The sequence below is a fragment of the Meles meles genome, chromosome 2 (assembly GCF_922984935.1).
Source record: "Meles meles chromosome 2, mMelMel3.1 paternal haplotype, whole genome shotgun sequence".
In the NCBI taxonomy this organism is placed as follows: Eukaryota; Metazoa; Chordata; class Mammalia; order Carnivora; family Mustelidae; genus Meles; species Meles meles.
Genome location: NC_060067.1, coordinates 799,259 through 813,830, shown reverse-complemented (window position 1 = coordinate 813,830; position 14,572 = coordinate 799,259). Strand labels below are relative to the sequence as shown.

General features: G+C 49.1%; 1 protein-coding gene across 3 annotated transcripts in view; it reads right to left on the bottom strand.

Annotated features, from left to right (window-relative positions):
* The window catches only part of TMEM150C (transmembrane protein 150C), a 71,646-nt gene that overhangs the window by 55,023 nt on the left and 2,051 nt on the right, over positions 1 to 14,572 (bottom strand). Inside the window, exon 2 of one of the 3 annotated variants that reach the window (XM_045997009.1) lies at positions 11,829 to 12,038. The exons of the other annotated variants lie outside the window; for them this stretch is intronic. The gene's annotated coding sequence lies outside the window, so the exon portion shown is untranslated. The remainder of the gene's footprint in view (positions 1 to 11,828; positions 12,039 to 14,572) is intronic. 3 annotated transcript variants of the gene reach the window in all.

Below are 14,572 nucleotides of genomic sequence, written 5' to 3'. Positions count from 1 at the left end.
GGACCGCCAGCAGGAAGGACCAACAGCAGGAAGGACCACCAGCAGGGTTCTCCAGTCTGGCCCAGCCGCAACAGAGCCCTGTCGGGTGAGAAGGAGACCTTACAGGAAGCCACTGTGATTTGGGCGCAGACAGGCAAGGAACCACACACTGGTCCAAAGTTGCAAAATGTTTCATTTTAAATACAAAGTGTCTATCATTAATAATTTTTGCTAAAATTATTTCAGGTGCTTTGGGTGAGTCACTCATACTGGACCACTTTCCTTAAGAAAAACCACTATAAATCGTTGTGGGTTGAGAAGCTGAAGAGGCCCCAAGTGATTAAGTTCCCCAGTAGCGAAAACTATTTTTCAGGGCGCCTGGGTGACTCAGTGGGTTAAGCCTCTGCCTTCAGCTCAGGTCATGATCTCAAGGTCCTGGGATCGAGCCTTTGCTCAGCAGGGAGCCTGCTCCCCCCCGACCCCACCTGCCTCTCTGCCTGCTTGTGACCTCTCTCTCTATCAAATAATAGATGAATAAAATATTAAACTGCCCCTCTCATACCCCCTAAAGGAGGACTAAATCCTTCATTTACAATGGAAGGGAACTATCAGAAACTACTTACCTGAACCAGCCTATGAAATTTTTTTTTAAGATTTTATTTATTTACAGAGAGAGACAGTGAGAGAGGGAACACAAGCAGGGGGAGTGGGAGAGGGAGAAGCAGACTTCCCGCTGAGCAGGGAGCCCGACCTGGGACTTGATGCCGGGACTCTGGGATCGTGACCTGAGCCGAAGGCAGACGCTTAACGACTGAGCCCCCGAGGCACGCCTGAAATGTGTTTCACCACCTGTGTGTGGCCCGCGACGGCTCCTCCGTGTGAACGGCTGTTACAGTATGACGCTCACTGCCAGGTCAAGGGCAGCAAGCGAGCGTCCTCTGCTGTCTCCACTCACCAGGGCCCCCAGCCGGAGCAGCATCGCCTCACTCCTCCCCTTCTCCGACCGGGCTTGACTGGCGCAACCGGACTGTGGTGGAGGCCGCTAGTCAGTACCTACGACAGGCAGGGGATGATGAAGGAGCCTCCCAGGCCCCCAGAGAACTGTTCCAGCTTGTCGACCAGCGGAACCGAAGGAAGGGAGCTTCGCTCGCAGGGAGCTGGGAGGGTGATCAGGAGATTAACAGGGATTTGCCAAACAAGCGTTTGGAGCCCAGCGCCACGGGAGACCAGGCGGGGCTGATGTGACCGAGGACAGGGCCAGAGCTTCCAGCATTATTAAGATAAAAGCGGAGTGTCTTTCAGTGATTTAAGAATCAAATGTAGGGGCGCCTGGTTGTCTCAGTCGGTTAAGGATTTGCTTGGCTCAGATCATGATCCCAGGGTCCTAGGATCGAGTCCTGCATCGGGCTCCCTGCTCCGCGGGGGTCTGCGGCTCCCTCTCCTCCCTGCTCCTGCTCTCTCTAGCTATCTCTGTCTCTTTCTCCAATAAACACATAAAATCTTGTAAAAAGTCAAATTATTTTGAGTAAAATGTAAAGTATTTTTAAATCTTTACATTGTTCGTGCAAGGGGCGGCAGCGGGTGGTGGAAAAAGGGCCTCAGGGCAAGTCTCTTCCAACCGCAGCTCCCGTCCTGCGATCCAGCCCTCTGCGTGGCCGGAGGCTCCCCAGGCTGCTCGGCTCATCCGCCAGGCTCTGTGCCACCTGCCGGGAATCCACAGACGAACACAGAGTCCTTGCCCCGAGCTGCTCCCGTCCATCAGGAAAGAATGCAGCGCCACAGACCCGCACGAGGGACTGGGGAGCTCCAGAGGCAGGAACCGACCTGGCACTGAGGGCAGGGGGTGGGCAACCAAGGAGGAAATGACCGTGGGCTGCGTCTGCAGGGACGGGGAGGTCTCCCATGCGGCCACAGCAAGAGGCACGCGCGGGCTCCAAGGCCTCCAAGCGCTGCGCATGCAGAAGGCCAGGGTTGGCGGTGCTCAGAGCAGAGTCGGGGCAGGTGAGGGGGCGGCCTGTGGCCCGGCAGGTGCTGATCGGGGACGTGACCCACCGTCGCTGAGAAGAGCCCCTCGAGGCTGATCTCCTCGGCTTTTACAACAGGGAAGGGGGCTCAGTGCAAATTCTTTAGAAGGTACAGGTCAGGGAAAGGGCGAAAAGTATTCAGAATTCCACAACAGAGAGAGAAAACCACGGTTAGCATCTTGACGTGCAATCTGTTGTGTGTGTGTGCTTATGCTAATAACTTCAAAAATGGGATCATTTAACAATAGGGTATATACCTACAGGGTAGTAATACTCTGCCTTACAAGAGGAAGGAAATTCCAGCACATCCTACAACACGGAGAGACCCCAGGACGTCATGCTAAGTGAAATAAGCCAATAATAAAAAGACACACACTGCAGAACCCCACCTCCATGAGCCGCTTGCACTGGTCAGGTTCACAGAGAGCAGAATGGTGGTTGCAGGGACTGGAGAAGGGGGCGAAAGGGGAAGTTGTTTAATGGTACAGTTTCAATTTTGCAAGATAAAAAGAGTTTTGGAGGTTGGGTGCACAACACCGTGAGTAAACTTACCACCCCTGACTGTGCACTTAAAACTGGTTAAGACAGTTACTTTCTACTTAAAAGTAAAGAAATAAATTTTAAAAAGAAAATCAGTTAATAAATCTGTCTTAACATCTTTTAACTTATTTTTGTGATCACCTCTCCGTGTGACTGATACACACACACACGTATCTCCATCAATATGACCACAGAAGACAGAGATTATCAACAGAGCAAAGTCCCGAAGGAAGGATGAGGAGATGGCATTCGGGGTTCAGGTAACGGACTGGCCTTAAAGATGTGGAAAAAAGGCAACACATCCTCTGAAGGTCAGGGGACTCCATTTGCATTTCTGAGGGAGCAGGGTGTGGACAGTGGGAAGGGTACACGGGGACGCTCAGGGAATGGGACACTGAGGCTAAGATTTCCAAGATGGAAAAGGACCAACGGCACAAGGACCTGGGTGGAGGCTTGGGAGTGAACAGCTGTGGTTTAGTTTTGCAGGTGAACTTACTGAAAAGGTCCAGTGGATTTTGAGGCCAGATCTACGGTCCGATGATCCAGGATGACTGCCGTTGCCAAGAGTCAGGACAAGAGTCGGGGAGGAAGGGAGGCAGGGAAGACGCAGAGCCCGGTCCTCAGCAGCTCAAGAAATGAGGAAGTGCCTGGGAGCCGGCCAGAGCGTGGTGCTGAGAGAGGGTGGAAGGTGGTTTATTTACCACGTTTGGCCTTAGAGCTGGCGATGACGCGCCTTTCCATGCAGTGACCGGCACAGAAGAACGAGAGAGCCATCAGCCGGAAGGTCAAGGGCTTTATTAAGCGTGGATTCCCTGCGGTGCAGAGGGAAAGAATGGGGGGAATTCAAAGAGGACCAGAGATGAAAACGTTAAGAAGCCATGAAAATCCAAGTTACGATATATGGTCGGGGGGAGGTAAGGCGGTGGGTGTGAGGGCTCTTACGGACCAGATCACGGAGGAAGGAGGGGGTCACAGGGTTCGGGACACCCGTGGATGGCCAGGCTTGAAGAATGCGGGAAGAATTAAAGAAAGAGAATGCGGGACCCAGGTCTAGTTTCAGGAAAGTGGTAGGAAATGCTATGAAGTTTACAGAGACAGTGCGCTCGGAGGCTTCTAGTTCTCAGAGCACCTTCTCACATATCTCCAGCTTCCTTCCCACGACTTCTTTTTCTCCATAGCACATTCGTCGTATGCTACACTGTTTCCTTGTCTATCCATTTCTGGTTGGTCTTCGCCAATAGACTATAAAGCTCCCGGAGGGCAGGAATGAGTCTGTTTTGTTCACTGCTCTATCACCAGCGCCGAGACATGTCTGCATATAGTAACACCTCACTAAATCACGCTGAATGAATAATCGAGTGAATGAATAAATGACAAAAACCAGTTAGGATGAGGATACCCCACGTGGTTTGCTAAAACTGCAGCAAGGGCCTCCCTCAGGAGGGAGCTATCTGAGAGGATCAGTGGTCAAGGGACAGAAGATGCCGGCCAGGGCCTCCTCCCAGGTTGTGTCTGTTCTTTTGCTCATTCTCCGCTTCTGAGATGTGCTGTTCCCTCTGATCCTCCAAGGCTCAGCTTGTGTGTCAGTGTCTCTTAGAAACCCTCTGATGTCTCTCCTCTTCATGCAGGATACCCCCCGCCCCCGTGGGTGTTCTCGAGGCACCCAGGGGTTTTTCTCTCCACATTGCGCTTCCTCTAATGTAGGATAACTATTTTTTTTTTAAGATTTTTATTTATTTTTTATTTATTTGACAGAGAGAGATCACAAGTAGATAGAGAGGCAGGCAGAGAGAGAGAGAGAGGGAAGCAGGCTCCCTGCTGAGCAGAGAGCCCGATGTGGGACTCGATCCCAGGACCCCGAGATCATGACCTGAGCCGAAGGCAGCGGCTTAACCCACTGAGCCACCCAGGCGCCCCTGTAGGATAACTATTAATGCGTCGGCCTCCCCCGCCGGACTGAAGCAGCACGGCCTCCCGCAAACACACAGGCGGACGTCTGCAAATGTCTGCTGGGTATATAAATGGCAAGCACTGCACGTGTGAACCAGGTCACTAAGAGACTACATTTTCCTTCTCTGAGGCTGTTTTGTCACACAAAAATGTGCACTTTGGCCCACTGAGCAAGGGGACTTCTGGTGCGACCAGGTAGGAAACAGCTCAGCTCTTGACACCAGAGATCAGCTGGAGTCTTTATCTTTAAGATAAAAGGGGGGTCCACTGTCTTTCATGTGCCCCTCCCCCTGCCAGCTGGGGACCACAGGCGACCGTCCTGCCAGCCGGGGATGCTCCCAGATGACGAAATGAAAGAGCACCCCAGGAACGTCTAAACAGTGTCTGATTTGGGGCGCCTGGGGTGCTCGGATGGTTAAGGGACTGCGTCTGGCTCAGATCATGGTCTCAGGATCTTGGGATCCAGCCCAGCATCGGGCTCCCGGCTCAGCGGGGAGACTGCTTCTGCTTCTGCCTCTGCCTCTCTTTCTCTCTCTTGTGAATAAATAAATAAAATCTTAAAAAAAATAAACAATGTCTTCTTTGGTTTGAAGCACAGCCTGGATTTTTATAGCTTTTCAAATGATCCTATTGTACCGTCAGGGTTGAGAGCTCTTACCACCCCCCCCACCCCCCCACCCCCCCACCCCCCCCCCCCCCCCCCCCCCCCCCCGCAACCAGACCTCTCCAGGGGTGGGGCGCTGTCCAAGGTAGCCGCTCCTCAAGCACGTCTTCACCCCGGTATCTGCCCAGGCCGGCCCTGGGCAAGGGTCAGTGGTCATCTGAACCACGCAGTGGAAAGGCGCTGCACTTGGGGCAGTACCGAAGCCACAACATACAGTTAATTGTACTGGAGGAAACCACAACTTTGTGTTCAAGCTGAATAAAACTGCGCTGTCCAAGAGCCTTCAGGTGGCTATTTAAATTTCAGTTAATCCAGATTTTTAAAAATTTTAATTAAAAATTCAGTTCCTCGGGGCGCCTGGGTGGCTCAGTGGGTTAAGCCGCTGCCTTCGGCTCAGGTCATGATCCCGGGGTCCTGGGATCGAGCCCCGCATCGGGCTCTCTGCTCCGCGGGGAGCCTGCTTCCTCCTCTCTCTCTGCCTGCCTCTCTGCCTACTTGTGATCTCTGTCTGTCAAATAAATAAAATCTTTAAAAAAAATAAATAAAAATAAAAATTCAGTTCCTCAGTTGGACGTTCAGTTGCTCAACACAGAGTGGCCACCGTACAGCATGATGCGGAAAGCAAACATTTCCATTACCGCAGAAAGTTCTAGTGGCGAAGGCTAACAACAACTACCAATCCCCTTCTTTTTTTTTAAAAGATTTTATTTATTTATTTGACAGACAGAGATCACAAGTAGGTAGAGAGGCAGGCGGGGGGTGGGAAGCAGGCTCCCTGCTGAGCAGAGAGCCCCATGCAGGGTTCGATCCCAGGACCCTGAGATCATGACCTGAGCCGAAGACAGAGGCTTAACCCACTGAGCCACTCAGGCACCCCTAATCCCCTTCTTCTGAAAGTAACCTGTGGCTGTATTCATTTTCTGTTAATCACAGGCAAAATGGTTTGCAGAGGGTAAACAAACTGAACTTGTGGTCATTCCTCCTGAGCAGCCACACCTAGATGAGAGCGGCCCTTTATACGCCTTTTCCAGAATGAGAACTAAGACAGGAATTCCAGGTTCTCATGAAAACAGTTCTGAATAGTTCCATTATATGTATTAGGGCAGCGGTGGCTTTCCAACCTTTTTGACCAAGACTGACAGTAAACAGAAGTATTTAATATCCCAATCCAATATACAGAGCTATACGTATATAACTGAAAAGAAATGTTTCAGGAATCAGTATTTATCCTTACTACAAATTCTGCACTTGGATGTTTTCTTTATTATTCTATTCTATTGTGTTTTCTGTTTCATTATAAAAATTAATCTACTCCTCTGTTTCCATAGCCCTGCTGACCTACAGCTTGAAAAACCACTATCTTAAGATACAAGACGGACACAAGAAACTGGGACTTGCCTTCACACCTCAGCATTAATAGGCAGCTCGGTAACGATTCACAGCTAACATCTGCAATTACTGCCTGCCAGGCAGTGTGTTCAATGCCTTCTACTCGGTACCTTATTCAAGTTTCAAAATAGCCCACGGAATAGGTGTCTGAGAACTGGGAAATTCCGGGATTCTATGCTATTTGCACAAGTCATGGATGCTGGAGAAGACCCGGGGCTCCTGGGTCAGGGACAAAGGACTGTATGACTCTCCGCGACAGCAGCAGCTCGAGCACCTGCATCTTCTTGTAACCACCCTCCAGCTCCGACGTCTGCGGGTGTCACCACGAGGGCCACGTGACCCCTGCACACACAGGCAGGAGCATTCCCGGAGAGGAAGGCCGCCCGGCGGACCCGCGTCCATCAAACTCGATGGAAGCATGCCTGCCCGTTGCTTGAGGGCAAGGCTACCTCAGTCATCCAAGACTGTTCGCTACACACACGTGTTGGGAAAGACACCCCAGGACAAAGGTGCAGCCAGTGCCTCCCTTCATGAAGACCTGTCCAAATGCAGGGGACGCGCGGAGGACTGCCTCCCAACAGTACGTACCACAGCACCGGTAACAGCTTAAAACGGACGAAGTAACTTATTCAAGGCTACACAGCTACTGACCCGGGCCTTCGCGATACCTAAGCCTGTGCTGACACCTGTTTCACAGCCAGTGGACAGTGCCACAGGAAGGGGGAAGATAGCAATCACTCATTTAGTCGTTCGGATGTGAAATCTGCTCCTCCAGGGACCAATCCACTGCACATAATTTGTGACGGGCCGTTCTCCCACATTTCCTTCCAGGGTCCCGTAAGAAGAGCATCCTATGAACGGGGCTGATCAACTCTTCCTATAAAGAACCAGATACGGAAGGTTGTCGGCTTCCTGGGCCAAATGGGCTGCTGTAACTGCTGGGCTCTGCGGCAGGCGTGCAGAGGCAGCCCCAGGCGATGTGCGCCGACGGGCAGGGCTGTGTCCCAATAAAACTTAATTTACAAAACAGCCAGCCAACCTCCCTCCCCAGACAACCCGGAGGGATACAAAAAAAAAAAAAAAAAAAAAATTACACGATATAATCTCTACATACAAAGAAACAGGTTTTTTTTTTTTTTAAGATTTTATTTATTTGTCAGAGAGAGAGCAAGCACGAGGAGGAGGAAGAGAAGAGGGGGAAGCAGGTTCCCTACTGAACAAGGAGTCCGATGCGGGGCTCGATTCCAGGACACTGGGATCACGACCTGAGCTGAAGGCAGATGCTTAACCCACTGAGCCCCCCAGGCGCCCCGAAACAGTGACTTAATTGGAAAGGACAAGGTGCATGTGCTACAAGCTAGCACACCAGGAGACACCTGACACGGAACCGAGCCTGGGTTCACCGTGAGAGTCCCGTGAAGTCAGCCCCGACAGGCAGTACGTCAAGAACTGGTGTAAAATATTCACGGGCTAAAAGTAGAATGGAGCCTGCGTATCTTTCTGTGATGACTGTGGTCATGCCATGACTCTAAGAAATGCATTATCTGACTTCCTGAGGCTTTTCTAGCTCTGAGAAATGCTCCATGGGGGAGCAGTTATCATCCAGAACAATCCTATTTCCCAGGTGCTGAAATGAGTGAAAACCTGTGTTATGAATAAGGAGGAAGTAACAGTGAAGAAAAAGTTCCTCTGGGCGAGGGATCATGCGAGGGAGGCGCAAATATTGTCCAGTGGCTAATAAAGAACAAATAAATAATAAAGAACACCGCTGCCGAACCGCCAAATTTGTGGCCCTACAAGTAAGCGCTCACGTTGTTCGATGGCCTCATCTTAAAAGATCGCCATGTGCCACTCTCTGATCACAACAACGTCCTCTCTGCAAATCAGTTAATGGGAAAACTTTGTCTTTATTTTTACATGCATACATAGAAAATCAAAATTTTGGCATGCAAATGGCAACCCACTCCTTTTCATACAAGTCAATCGTTATGCCACATATAAGCTCAAAATAAAATGGAAAAACACCGATCAAAATGTCATAGAAAAAATAATCAGTTTATTCAGGAACAATTCTATTAGCTATTAAAATTACAGGGCGATAAACCCTGTTCTTGTGAACTCTGTGCTGTCACTGACAAGCCTGGAAAATTTTTCAAAACTTTCTAAGTCTCGGGCATGTGGGAACATAATGCCACAAGAAAGAAAAACTGTCCCCCATAAGTTCATATTCCTGACACTGCATGCGGGCATTTTCAGTTGCTTGTGTTTCTACATAAATACATTTTAGGTTTTAGTGAAAAGTAGAATTTAGGAATTCCAGGAGATAAATTTCCACTAGAAATTCCAGGACAATTACATTACAGAATTCAAATTTACAAACAGTCCAGGTGCAGTAAAAAATGGCATTTCTATTTGAAATGGCTTTATAATGGCATCAGTATTTCTTAATTAACACCTTTCAGTGGGGCGCCTGGATGGCTCAAGTCAGGCTTCTGCCTTGGGCTCCGGTCATGATCCCAGGGCCCTGGACGGAGCCCCACATCGGGCTGTCTGCTCAGCGGGGAGTCTGCTTCTCCCTCTCCCTCTGCCCAACTCCCTGCTCTCACTCTCTCTCTCTCTTGTTTTTGCTACCTCAAATAAACAAAGTCTTTAAAGAAAAACCACCTTTGGGGCGCCTGGGTGGCTCAGTGGGTTAAAGCCTCTGCCTTCAGCTCAGGTCATGATCCCAGGGTCCTGGGATCGAGCCCCGCATCGGGCTCTCTGCTTGGCTGGGAGCCTGCTTCCTCCTCTCTCTCTCTCTGCCTGCCTCTCTGCCTACTTGTGATCTCTATCTGTCAAATAAATCTTTAAAAAAAAAAAAAAAAAAAAAAAAAAAAAGAAAAAAAAAGAAAAACCACCTTTCACTCATAAGTCAATAGAATGAAAGATAATTTGAAAGATTGTTTTATTAACCAGACCAGTTTAAATACGATAATGTCCATTTTGGCTATGTACAGATTTCTTGTTTTTTTGTTTTGTTTTGTTTTTTGTCTGTTTGTCTTTTGCTTTTGTTTTTTGTTTTTAAAGATTATTTATTTGGGAGAGAGAAAGAGAGCATGAGTGGGGCTTGGGGAGAGGCAGAGGTAGACAGAGAAGGAGACTCCCCCCTGAGCAGGGAGCCCCACGTGAGGCTCGATCCCGAGACCCCGAGATTATGGCCTTAGACAAGGCAGATGCTCACCTGACTGAGCCACTCAGGTGCCCTGTGTTTCGTTTTTCTAAGTAGGCTCCATACACAGTGTGAAGCCAACAGAGGTCTTGAACTCATGACCCTGAAATCAAGACCTGAGCTGAGACCAAGAGCCGATGCTTAACCAACTGAACCCCCAGGTGCCCGCTTTTGTTTTTTTTTGTTTTTTGAGTTTTTGTTTTTTTTTTGTTTTTTGAGTTTTTGTTGTTTTGTTTTTTGTTTTTTGTTTTAAAGTAATCTCTACCCCCAGCATGGGGCTTGCACTCCAACCCCAAATCACGTGCTCTACTAACTGAGCCAGCCAGGTGCCCTTGGCTATGTACAGTTTCAATTTATGCCTCAAAATTTCCAATTATTACCATCTAAACTCTTTCTGTGGCAGCTAAGTCATTAGAAGTTTAAAAAAACAGGAAGAAGTCTACTTTGTTAATAAATGAAATGTTTGATGAACAGTAAGGCTCTGCTATTTTTGGAGACATTTATGTTTACATTCAGTTGAAAACCATTATAATTCATTATAATTACTGCAGAGTTAAATAACACCATTTAAACTACAGGCTGATTTCCTCTACTGCCATAGTTAATCACAATTACTTCTTTTTTTTGGTTAAGATTTTTATTTATTTATTTGACAGAGTGAGAGAGTACAAGCAAGGCGAACAGAGGGGGAGTGAGAAGCAGACCCCCGCTGAGCAGGAAGCCCAATGTGGACTCCCCAGGATGCTGAGATCATGACCTGAGCCCAAGGCAGATGCTTCACCGACTTAGCCACCCAGGCGCCCTCACAATGATTTCTTAAGCTTTGTCTACACTTGCCTAAAAGTATTACACGACCTACAGTGCGTTTTCAAAGACCTTCGCTGTACTCCTTTGTACTCCATGGGTAGAGTCTGTACCCCTGTCTCCAGAGGTGGACGCCTCTGAAGCTTTGAACGAAATCTGAATGCCTCCAGGACATTCTGGAATTTTTAAAGAAGAAAAGTAGCCATGACGACAAGCTGTTTCCTCTTCTCGTCTGCCTGATGAAGTCCCTGGACATGTGGTCACTCAGATTTAGTTTGACCTTTAGGGAAAACTGAAATCTTCCTTCCAAAATGAATTTGGTTTTACTTTCTAGATTGCACTAGGTGAGGGAAAAAAAAAATTTCCAGCCTCAATTTTAAGACCTCTCCTTGTACATAAAATTCTTTTTTAAAAAAGATTTTATTTATTTATTTGACAGGGAGGGAACACACAAGCAGGGGGAGAGGCAGGCAGAGGGAGAGGGAGAGCAGACTCCCCGCCAAGCAGAGAGCCCGACAGGGGCCTCAGTCCCCGGACCCTGGGATCATGACCTGAGCCGAAGGCAGATGCTTCACCGACTGAGCCACCCAGGTGCCCCTGTACATAAAATTCTGAAAACAACACTGTTTTCCATTTATTATATTAAAGTGAAATCAAAAGGTACAAACTTCCAGTTATAAAATAAAGTCGTCTTGGGGATATAATGTACAGTATGGCGACTGCAGTTAATAATACTGTATTATGCATTCGAAGGTTGCGGAGAGAGTGGATGTCAAAAGTTCTCATCACAAGAAAAAAATCTGTATCCATACGTGGTGAGGGAGGTTAACTAGACTGACTAGTCCTTTTGCAACATATGCAAATACCTAATCATCACGGTGTACATCTGAAAGTAATACACTGTTACATGTCAATTACAAATAAAAATATATACATATCATGAAGCACCTACAGGCAAGAAGTGATTCTGAAAAACAATTTAGAATGTAGGAAAAAGTGGGAGATTTATGGGACGGACCTTATCTATTCAGACCATTTGGGACGATTTGCTACAAAGCAGTGGGCAGACGCCAGCAAGTGGTTAGGAAGGAAGGCCACACAGTCTGTGGTCCGTCTTTGGGTGATTTGCGTTCCTTTGGTCCCCAGGCTTCCTGATCCAGGGCATTCACTTTCAGGGGCCAGAGGCTGGGAGCACCAAGGTCTCTCCTGGCCTAAAGACAGTGACTAAACGCAGAACGACTCCCCTCTCACGAACCAGGATTCATCTTACTCAGAAGACGGCTGTGGTCTGCTCACTTCCGTGCTCGTGCCCGGCTCCGCAATGTCTGGGCCTCACGGGCGTGCCGCTGTCCCCCCGCACATCGCTGTCACACTGCAGTGGGGAGGTGAGGGTCTGTCACCGACTGCCTGCGGCTCACGTCCTGCCTCTCCGACTTCCCGGGACTGGAGGTACCGTGGGATCGCGGCGAGGCTCACAGGACTGTCGTGAGAAGCAACGTAATACATGTGAAGCGTCAGCGTGGGGCCCTCGGGAAGTGCTCAGTGATTCGTGGAGGCCTTAGATCAATGCTTCCCAAAAGTGGGTCCCGAGCCTACTTTCAAAGGCGATATCTGATCTCATGATCCAAGAGGCACACATACACTCACATAATAATACTAGAAATAATGACCCTGCTTATACAGTGCTTACTATATACGGACTGGGCACTGCAGAGGCAGGATTTGAGCCCAAGGGTCCTGGCCGCCACCTCCCTGCGGCCTTGTATTTGCCGGACATGGGAGAAGCAAACATTTCCCCAGTCACCAGCAGCTCCCGCGGAGAGGGACACACAGTGCGAATTCCGGTTCCACTCTACATTCCATTTCATTAGAAAACAAACAAACAAAACACTGACCTTAACCTTTTAAATCAATTCCATGACTCAGGACACATGGTTTGAAAAATACTGTAAGGGTGTATGAAACGTTTTGGAAACATAAGAAGAACGTTAAGCAAGAACATGTGTCTCGTCTCGGAGGCTTGACCACGTTACTGTGCACGGCAGACCTCAAAAACGATGACAAACCCAAACAGGAGTACACGGCACGTTTCCTAAATTCACGAAGCCTCCCCCTGTGGCCTCAGCGGCCCCTTGAGGCGGGGCTACTCATGTGTTGGCCTCTTCACGGGATTTCCGTGACTGTTAGACAGGAATGGGAATCGGGCGGGAGAATGGTTGTGCATCAGCCCTCACCTCCCACCTCTTCTCCAAACATCCCTCCCCTTGAAAAATCTAGAAGCTCAGAAACCGACTTTAAGAATAAATGATCTATTATGTGCAAGAGAGCAGATTCAAGGACGGGGAAGAACAACGCTCACACGGGGCCGAGCATCTAAACCGCTCTGGACGTGGCTTATTCTGCGGGCGAGGAAATACATACAAATTAAAAAGGGAAACTTAATTTTTAGAGTGAGCTGGAACTTCAGCATAAAACACCTTCTTTAGAGTAAATGCTAGTGTTTTTGTAACAACAGGATGACAGAATGAAATTTAATTTCTGGGTCTATCCATGCCTATTTCCACTTTCTTCCAATGAATAATTGCCAACAGGGGCCCCTGGGTGGCTCAGTCAGTTAAGGGTCCATTTCGGCTCAGGTCATGATCTCAGGGTTGTGAGATCGAGCCCCATGTCGGACTCCATGCTTAGTGCAGAGTCTGCTTGGGATTTTCTCCCTCTTTCTCACTCTGCCCCTCCCCCCTAACCACTCATGTTCTCTAAATAAATAAAATAAAACCTAAAAAAAAAAAAAAAAGATTTGCCATCAAATGTTATCTCTACAGGAAACAGGTAAAGACAGTTTAGAGCTCCACTGTCCAGCATGATAGCCACTAGTCCCACGTGGCTATTTAAATTAATTAAAATTAAATAAAAATTAGAACCGAGTCCCTCAGTTGTACGAGGCACATACCAAGTGCTCAACAGCCACATGTGGCTTGTGGCCAGCACCTCGGACAAAGGATGGAACTACAGAAAGTTTACTGGACAGCACCAATATAGAGAAAGGCCATTTACAGAGGCTAAAAGAAAAATGCTGATTTCTTAATCGGTTGAAGAATTCCAAGCCCGACTCTGCAGCGAGGTTGGTCCACAGGAAGATTCCACCCCAATCTCACACTACCATTGCAACTGCTTGTCCGAAATCACTTTGCACAAAGACTTGCCGTCGCCAGAAGCTATCTTTCGCCATCCCACCACGCCAGGAAAGGGTATTTGGCGAAAACAACAACTCGTTAGAGTTCTACTAACTTACAAACTGTTGGAAAGTACTCAGAACTGGTGAGAAACCATGGAGACAGGCCACCGGCAGAGCCAGGCGGGGAAGTCTGCTGTAATTGGACTTAGCAGGGAGGCACTTCTGCCGTCATCTCGGGGTAAAACGCTTATTACACCCCAGAGTGTGCTCCTCGCCTCGTCATGAACGTAGGCCCCGATCCAGTGACACTCGGTGTTTGTATCGCACTTTTGAGAGCTTTAGCTCAGATCTCACTTCAGCTCACAGAACCTAATCACCACTGTGCGGCGGATTCTGAGAGACACAGACTCTGCTGGTGACGGGGGAGACAGGTCATGCGTTATCCTGTCAGTGTCCCTCTTGCTTCACGGGTTCCTGACATGAGCCCCAGCGGCCAGAGTTTGTGGGAGCAAAAGGCTCAAAGTGCAGGCCCCGCCAGCTTCTCCGCGTGGGGACCGCAGGCCGCCCCGTCCGGCTCTGGGCCCGCTGGACGGCGGAGGGGCGCTCCGGTCACAGGGGACACGAAGCAGGGCACGGACAAGAGAGTGACGCCAAGTGCTGTCCCTGTGGATGACCGCGGAGCAGGTGCGGGACACCCCGCAAGGTCGCGGCACAGCCGGTGCGGCGGGTCCGGGACAGCCTGACGCCGGGCCTCACCGCTCGCAGTCACTGCCCCGCGCACCGCCCCGCGCGCAGCAAACTGGAAGGCACATCTGGTGAGAAACCCGCGCCTGGAGCAG